Source organism: Photinus pyralis, unplaced genomic scaffold (genome assembly GCF_008802855.1).
Source record: "Photinus pyralis isolate 1611_PpyrPB1 unplaced genomic scaffold, Ppyr1.3 Ppyr1.4_LG6, whole genome shotgun sequence".
Lineage (NCBI taxonomy): Eukaryota > Metazoa > Arthropoda > Insecta > Coleoptera > Lampyridae > Photinus > Photinus pyralis.
Window position 1 is genome coordinate 3,699,289 of NW_022170663.1, and position 9,753 is coordinate 3,709,041.

Sequence of the window (9,753 nt, forward strand, 5' to 3'; positions counted from 1 at the left end):
TGTTTACTAATTGAATTTTTTATTGGTGATATATTCGTATAGAATTCGACGAGCCTGGAATTTAATTACCTAATTTATCAGATTGTTTTCGGTGAGTTGTTAACTAGGGCACTGTATTTATTGTGGTAGTCGATTAATATTGCATATTTTATATGCGACGACACACTTTTAGTTATCTTTGATTACAATTGGGGTGGGGGTTGCATAGATACTTTTCGACAACTGCGCATATTTTATTACCACTCCCTTTGAAGTCAATGAATTTTGTCGTTTGTAGCAGAAAACAATGGCATTTAGACTGCTCACAGTGGTGAATCACACCAGTTCGAAGCTCATTTTCTTCAATGTCAGGGTGGTAGATGTAGTCATTAGATATTCTATTATTCAATACACCTGAATGTCGGAAATTTATAATCGCTACTCCCCTCCAAAGTCTGGAGATCAATGATCCACCCTCCGCCCCACTGTTCAACGTTGTAGGATCGTTAACCTCTCCACATTGAATCGTATGACATTTATTCTTCGTTCACCCAACAGAAATAGTTAAGCCACTCCTACAAAATGTGGGCCAATGTAAGCAGCAACCAGTTTTACAACCACAAAATTATAAAAAGCGGAAAATTTGAAAAATCAAATTGAAATGTCACTTGCTCAAGATTATCTATCTCTCTGAATATAAGTCGTGGCAAAAATAGTAAAACCTGCAAACTGTTAAATACATGTAAATATGCAACATAAAAACACTGTTTATATTGAGAAAAGTACAAAAAAGTATTATTACAGCAGCACAAAGTTTTGAAATTACAAGTGCACTTGAATATAAACAAAGGTACATAACAATTTACATCCTGTATCGCTTCACTCGGATTCGGACTCCGTTGACGTCGAGTCATCTCCCACATGAATTACTAATGGCTCCACTACGATGTCCATTAAAATGTCAATTTGCCACATCTTTTCCTCTTCACTTTGAGCATGGCGAATTGCGTTCTTCCAATTGCTTGAAGATATTTAAAATGCCAGTTTTGTCTTCAACTGAAAAGTGCTTGGCAGAACGTTTTTTCGGTGGAGAGAAAGCAGCACCGGCGACATTCATGTTTGCGTACAACTTTTCTTGATCGCGAATAATATAACCCTAAAAACAGGCATGTAAAAATCGTGTATAAAATTTTATAATTACTCACCTGACTATCTTTAGAATACACCGACGAGTCTTTATAAAGACTATTTTGTGTGAATAAAGGAGATTAATGGCAAATTGACGCAAGTAAAGATGTAAAAACGTAAAAACCGGCAGAAACGCAATAGGCAAGATGACAGATTACCCAATTCGGCCAATTCGCTTTACAAGTGTGATTGTGGCTTCAAAAATTACACCAATAACAATGTCGTATTCAAATGTGGCGGTAATTGTTGAGGAGGGGCTTAACTATTTCTGTTGGGTGAACGAAGTATAGTTGGTTTTCAATGCCATACGTTCGTTAACCTTCGCAATTAAGGTCGTTAACCTTTGTGACCTCTATTTAGTTTTCAAAGTCACTGCTAGAGAACGAGGCAGATGACCTTCAGGAGATTTGAAAATCGTCTTATGGGATTTTACATGGAGTTGAGTTAGTATCGGCTATATATGGCTACTATAAATCTTCAGGAGTTCCAACACTTTCATATACATACTAAAGCCAAGCGTTTGGACGGATGTAATTAGCAAGCACTTCTGGTTGCATACGAAACTTTCGTATGGCATGGTGTATTCCCATAAAGTTACTCCTGGATATAATGCAGAAAATTACTGTAAAATCAAGGGTACCTGTAGTTTTTGCGAATCATACGAACTACGGCTACTCTGCAGTTGAGAATTCTTTTAAGGATTTGAAGCGTGTAATTTTCCGAAACAAGACGTTGCCGCTCAGACTAGACGATTTCATGCTTCATTATAGTAATTCTCTTGAGGGGTTGATGAAACATGTTGCATGTAAAAATATACATTTTCGTACTTCCGGGACTAAAGTGACAACTTCACTCCATTATGACAAGTACTGAACTGTCACTTTTTGTCCCGCTGGGATTAATTTGGACGAAAATCCCGGAAGGATGAAATTACTAACAAGGCAATTTCAGTAGGTTGTTCCACATTTTGTATGCGGCACTACTTATTAAACGCATCGTGCTGCTGCTCATGTAGTTTTTTTGATTTCGGTGGTATCAATTCTTTACCTACTTTGGCTGTTTTTTATCAAAATGAAATACACCTTTGTCACCCACGACCAAAATTATGACACTACCAATGACAGTTTCCAAATTATTTTTGTTACCATTTTTTCATTTTTCGTACCAACGCAACGTTCTATGGTAACTTGTTAAGCAGCGATTTTTTGAAAGAACGCGTTCTCTAACTCCATACATATTAAGTGTTTCAGTTTCGGAAGTACGAAAAATATCGTATATACCTTGCGACTGAAGTAGTAGTCTTAATCCCTCAGGTAAATTATGGCCCTCCCTTCGGTCGAGCCATAAACTTTACCTAAGGGATTAAAAGTGCTACTTCAGTCCCGCGATATATAATATACTATTAGACCAAATGAAGATAAAGGAACGTCGAATATAAATGACAAGGCGAAATTGGGGATTGTTGCACGCGAATTCCACACAACCAGGAAAATTATGTGTGTGACCCTTTTATTGATATAGCTCAAGCCTTTGATCGAGTGTGAACCAATAGTCAGAAAAGCTAAATCTTACTACTTCAAATACCCGACTACATCAAATCACATCCTCCTTAGAAAACGCAGTTTCGCAGTCAAAATTCATGCATCCCCATATCCTCTATCAAAAATATACATGTAGGGGTCACTCAGGGTAGTATCCTAGGCGCAATCCTTTTCAATATCTCCATGCAGGACTTTCCTACGCAGACTTTGCAATGTAGGCAGACGACACAGTCATAATGACTAACGATAAATGCTTGGAAATGGCTAGCTCTAAACTACCAGACACCAGCACTATTCTCAGTAGATTGTTCCAGACCATTAATTCTGACAAATGTGTTACAAAAATATTCACACACATTGTAGCGTTGCTATATAGTGCGGCGGCAGACCCCAGAAAAGGCGCTTAGTTTCCGAGGTACCTAATCAGTGGTACAAACACATGTGTCATATATCAAATTATGCGGAATAAAAAGTTCTATTAGATCCATATAGTATAGACGTCGGCTGTTGATCGAGTCAAAAGATATCCGCCAAAAACCTCCAAAAAATGATCAATTTTGTCTGACCTCTCTCAGCGAATGTTTATTTTTATATAACGGTCACAAAAATGCATGACAAGTCCGGGATTTACTTGCAGTCCAGTATCCTACATAGCCAAAAATAATTAAAGGCTGGTTCAGTTGTGACTTGCACATTATTATCCAATACGCGTGCATAGTTATGAACCGCACAGATCCTATAGGTTGATGCGTTTTTTTTTAAATGGAACTTAGAGAAACACCATTGCAATGCAAAATTGTATGTTCCAATGAAGATAAACGCACTGTAAACTGTATACCTTGACAGCATGCTCACGTGGAACGTGGAAGTACCATGTCCTCAAAAAACTACATAACGAACACACGAGACTAATCCAACTATACATACCCACTTCTAAATCGCAAGTCCGGTATACTTCCTTAATGCACCACTATCCTGTACACTTGTACAGGGTGGTTCAAGTTCGTGGCGCACCAGTGTAGGTTAAATGGGGAAAAGGTGGTCATTTTTGTGACTAAAAAAACGCTTTTGAAATTTCTTCGTGCTTCCGTTCTTTTTCACAAAATCGTAACCTTTAAGTAACTTTTTCGCACAGATGTACATAACATTAACATTCGCCGTAAAGACCAATAACCATTCCGCAGCATAAAAAAGGAATATTTCAAAGGTCATACTTGTGCGAGATTGCTCATGTATGTCATGCTTTGGCAGCTGATGTAAAATGATATGTACCAGATAAATTCAAAATTAGTGTTCGTCGACTCCTCCTAAAAACATAATAAATATGTAGTATATTTCCGTGTTAAAAACAATTAACAACTTACTTTGTAAACCACATCTTAATTGTATCAATGTCTTGTTTGTTGAGTTTTAAATGTACTACTCTTGTATGTGTCATGACCTGTCTAATTAAATATACTAACATAAAATAAATGAAGGGTTGAGTGGAAGAGCAGACACGGATGATATCCCTGTCTGAACTCCGCCATTTAGACAGGTTCTGTGTAGCAAGTGTCTAATAAATTTATTTATTGTTATTATACACTGCAAGTATAATAACAGTATATTATAAACCGAGGGACTAAAATGTGTGTTTTAATCCCGAGGGTGCAGATTGTTGCCCGAAACGTAGTTGAGTACAATGCAAAGGTGTTTAAACGATTGCGACGTGAAGCGGCGTATAGGTACAAGTCAAATTTTTACTAATCGTCTTGCACATGATAAATATCCCCAAAACAAAGCGTAAGCAGGTGCTTGACAATGAAAACAAAGCCCTGCTGAATGTCACCCTGCGCAGTGGCGGATTTACATATAGGTACACAAGGTACGTGCCTAGCTTTAGAGGGCGGAATTTTTTGCACTATATGTATTTTAGGTATTTCAAAAAAGTCCCCCTAACAAGTTACAAATGGAAAAAATATTTAATTAAAATTATGAAATAAATTGGAATTGGTAGATAGTTTAAACAAACTGTAAGAACGATAATCGACAATTCAAGTTTTGACTTGTGTGAAAACTTAATCTTAGGTATCCTGTATTTCTTTCCATATTAGTTTTAAAAATTTCAAGTTATAATGTGATTTTTATTAGCAATATTTATTGCAATTTAAAGATTATTTTTGGAGAGGCGCATATCTTTCGGTGTGCCTAGGAGCGCAAAAAATTTAAATCCCCCACTGCCTGCGCTGCACTTGACTAGATTGATGCTCCGGAAGAAAAAAGTGTCGTTGGGCCCGTATAGCAAAAATGTGCAATATTATTGATGACTTATTCTCTCCGGATCGATATAGTAGCTGTATATACTTCCATACTTGTATCTATCTACATCGGGTAGGCTTCATTGTTTTAATGAGTTTTTAGCCTGAGACACATACAAGATAATGTATAGGGGTGGGTGTAATCTATTTCAGCTTTGCAGAAAAATAACTGATTACTCGCAGTTGGAAATAACGGCATCTCACGAAAGATGCGAAATAGTAATGGGGCTAGGATTTTCCTGCCACGACAAATTGCTTTTTGGCAATGTGCGTGTATATCTTTGTTCAATTATATTGTAGTTAATATAAAAATCTGATGAAATGTTGTCGGATTGTTGCGTGAGAGCTTCTTAGATGGACGGACATAGATTGCTTTCAGCTTAATACAAAGAATTTAAATAGTGCAATACACGAACGGGATTTTCGATTATATACGCACAATTACCTTGCACTTCTTCCTAAAACATCAATTTTGCGCATATTGTGTTACAGAAACTAATCTTTAGCACCTCATAATAAACAGAAACACTGATAGGAGTAAGTTTTGCCTTTTGTGCCATGCCGTGTTGTAACGGAGTAACACCTAACCACAATTGAAATTGAGTTTTTTTTAATGCGAACATAGGAGTTTGCATGCAATGTAATTTCCCTATGTTCGATTTAAAAAAAAACACATCAATCTATGAGGTGTGCGCGGTTCACATTCACAAATCGCGCAACTTGTGTGACTATGAACAGCAACTCTATAGTCTTGATGATGAAGAGCGCTCGGTAAGATTCTTTTTAAAGAAGCCATGTGAGGCCATAGCAACTTTAGGATAAATGTTTCTTAAACTTACGATAACTAGACCTCACAGGGCACGCGCTAACACCACAACTCATTGTGAATCAACCTTCAAGTATTTGTAGATCATGTGCACCTGGTATTACTAATTTGATCTATTCAATACATAAATGAAGAAAATAAGAAAATAAATAACGAAAACAACTACAATAAATGTTCGAAGTGTCCTCCTTGACATTCTAAGCAACAACCTAACCGATTTCGTAATTAAATTGGACGACGGTATTTTTAAAAATGTGACAGCGGTCAACTACTCAATAGATTGATGTGTTTTTTTTAAATCGAACATAGGCAAATTACATTGCATGCAATGCAAACTCCATGTTCGCATTTTAAAAAAATTCACTGTATGTAATACCATAAGTAGTGGAAGTATTGTCGAATATTCTTGAGGTGCTGTCACGAATGCTTGTTACCACGAGCGCTTGCTACCTATCTTTTGTGCTCCAAGCTAATTCGTTATGAGTGATCAAATTAAAAGATGTGGTCTCGGATGTGGTTATAAGTCGGTTGCCGAAATTAACAAATTAAGAAGAAAATTCGGGTTAATACGAAAAAATTTGACGACATTTCACTGGTCGAAGTTTGACAGATGTCATTGAATAATCGCATTGAATACCTAATCCGATACCTCACTTATAATTGCACAAGAGGTTTGTATTTTACCATGTAAATTTGGCTTGTTCAGGTAATGAAAGTCTGTTGCCTATAGCAATTCCACGAGAAAAACTGTCAACTAATAAAAATGCGACACCGAAGGAAATTCCTATAGAAAATCCCTATGTTTACTTCTACATGAATATCACTGTATATAAAACGCGATTAAATACTAGCATTTGACTTCACTCAAGGATACTAGTACAAATAGCCGGGATATTTAATATAACAATAATAGCTGTAAATTAATTGGTTTTTTAGAAGTTAGAAATTATAAAATGGCAAAATTTTATAACACATAACTTGCATATTTTTAGCGTATTTTCCTCAAAGTGAAAAATCGCTATTGGCTGCACTTTGACGTCCGTCCGTCCGTCTGTCCGTCACGCGTACTCCTTCTATACCACTGAACCGATTTTGGCGATATAGGGCTCATTTGAAAGGGCTTGGTCCAAGGATTCCGAGCATACCCATATTAATTGGTTTTGCGCATGCGCAATGTCAACAATTTGGTTTAACGCATATGCGATTCTAGCTTTTTTATTTATGAAACTGAAATGAAACTTTATATGTAAACACTACGAATATAAGTAAAATTAACGACATTTTCAAAATGTTGTTTTGCGCATGCCAACTTTCTTATTTACTGAAGCATTTAAATGAAATTTAATACATAGGCCTTTGGAATACAAGCAAATCTAACACCAGTTTTAAAATTTGGTTTTGCGCATGCACAATGGCAACTTTATTATTTAAGAAAGCAATTAAAACGAAATATTATATGTAGGCACCTTGAATGAAACTAAAACTAATACTGGTTTCAAAATTACTGTTAACGCATACTGTTTGTTTGATTTATTAAGGTATTCAATGAAATTCCTAATGTAGACACTGCGCAATGCTATTTACGAATGCATTTAGTTTGCAAAGTTTGATATATGTAGACACTTCGAATAAAAGTAAAACTAATGCTCATTTCGAAATTTGTATGTATTTGTATACGCTCCACAATTTTTCATTGAACTGTATCATTGAATAAGTAACTTAGTCATTCTTATTCAATGACTGTATAGACTTCGACGATAGGCGGCTCATTTGAAAGAGAATGGGGTAAGGATCTCGTGCCTACCGGTATTTTTTCTGGTCCTAGCATAATATTATTAGCAGGAAAATACGTTCTCGTCATTTATGTTTGCATAATGCCTTTTTAAACTTGTTTATTATTATTATACCCAAAGTAGTTTATGTTATTTTAAAGTCTAGTATATTTCCATCTATTTCGTCTTTTGTTTAGTATCCGCCGCCTTTATTGAATATCTTGAGTTCTTGACAACCCGATGTGCAATTCTGATTGAACCAATATTGCAATCGTGAGAAATAATGTTTCATATTTCCTAATCTACCCATTTACCCATTCGTAGATGCAATAACAAAAAAATTAGCCGACTTCACTTTGAACACATTGTATATATGTACAGTGTGTAAAGCGATGGGGTATACAAGAGGGAATTTTTTTTAAATATTGATTTATGAAAAAAATTTATTCTTCATATTTTTTACTTGCTTTGAAAGTACCAATAACGTTTCGATTGTTTGTGGTTTGTAGCAATACGCTATCTTGATTATAATGTGATAATAACTTTCAATAAAAAAAATTAATTTTATTATTTTTCCAGATTTCTATAAATAAATTTTAGATTATCGAAACGTTATTGGTACTTTCAAAGCAAGCAAAAAATATCATGAAGAATACATTTTTTTTCATAAATCAATTTTTGAAAAAAAAATCCCTCTTGTATACCCCATCGCTTTACACCCTGTATATCAAAAGAGAGAATGCGGCACACAATATTCCTTGTCCAATTTATGTTATCGCTGACAACACTCGAACTAATAATAGGTACACGACTAAAATTGTCTATCCAAAATTATTTGGTAAATCGCAAGAGTGGATCGATTTATGGCCAACAAAAGCATTGAAAGTGATTTCTTTGAAATGTTCAGTTCATTGATTAAACACAGTTTAGCCAACTTCATTTTCTTGATTTTCTCCTTTGCTTCATTTCTTCTCTAACTACATTAAATATGTAAAAGTAAGAATTGAAAATTGTCCCGAATATAAATGTTACTCATTATTTTTAAAACCAGTTTGAATAAGGTGGGCGTATGGAAAGACTTCTCTAAGGAAACGAAATTATAATGATGTATTTAAACATTAAATTGCGCCATTTTGATAACGAACGTAACTGTGTTTATTTGTAACGCCGCTAAAGAGCAAGATTTCCCGTGAATAAAGCCTAATTTTTTTCTGCTTTCTTATCAAAAAGCACAAATTAGAAAAAAAACTTGGTCTTGTATAAATACTTCTACAAATCAATACGACGTGTATACAGGGCGTTTCCAGTCTTAAATAACAAAATGGATTTTAGGATAATTTTTATTGCTCATATGAATAAACGGTTCCCAAAGGAGCCTTGCACTTCAATATTTCCTCGCCAGTAATGTATCATTTTTCTGACTGTTATGTAAATAACTAAGTATATTGTTATAAACATTTACAGTGATTGTGCAGTTAGTGCAAGAACCAATGGAAACACCAGAAACTCCAAGAGTACTTTCATTACTAACTGTAACGGGCGATCAAAAATGAGTTGCTGTCGAGTCGCCTTTGGAAGTTCATGTTAAATACGATTTTCCATGTTAACAAAAATTTCAAATGCAACTCGACAGCAACTCATTTTTGATCGCATAGGATTACTCAAACACTGATTCGAAACTTCGTAGGAACGATGCACCTGAAAATTACCGGATGGTTCTGCCGCAGAAGTTAAAGTTTGTGCTGCCTGTATCTTGTTTTGTGATTTCTTACTCTGAGGATACTCTCTTCAAAATAACCTTCTACAACTGTCGAAGATCTCCATCCACCGTGTCTTTTAACAGACAAAAATCCCCACCTTTGTTAGCCAACAAGGTAGCACTGCTTCTACGAAAGCAGTGACCTGTATATTCCTATGGATCTTGCAAGTTCAAATATTTGGCAGTTTGGGATGGGACTTTCCCGATTGTATTTAATCGAACAAAAAAAGATTTTGTTGATTCCCGTATCGCTGCCAAAACTGGTGACCTGAAATCCACGCAATATTTGAAACAGCGAAGTATTGCTATTCAGCGAACGCTGCCTCCATTATGGGCACTTTTCCTCATTCGTTCCCTATGGAGGAAATGTTTTACCTTGTGTAAATTTATT

General features: G+C 35.5%; 1 long non-coding RNA gene across 1 annotated transcript; it reads right to left on the bottom strand.

The window, feature by feature from the left end:
• Window positions 1-1,063: 1,063 nt before the first annotated feature.
• Window positions 1,064-1,453, bottom strand: LOC116173001. The gene is made up of 2 exons (XR_004145824.1): window positions 1,185-1,453; window positions 1,064-1,135 (listed from the first exon to the last, which is right to left on the bottom strand). It is a non-coding gene; the product is annotated as an uncharacterized LOC116173001 (long non-coding RNA).
• Window positions 1,454-9,753: the final 8,300 nt, after the last annotated feature.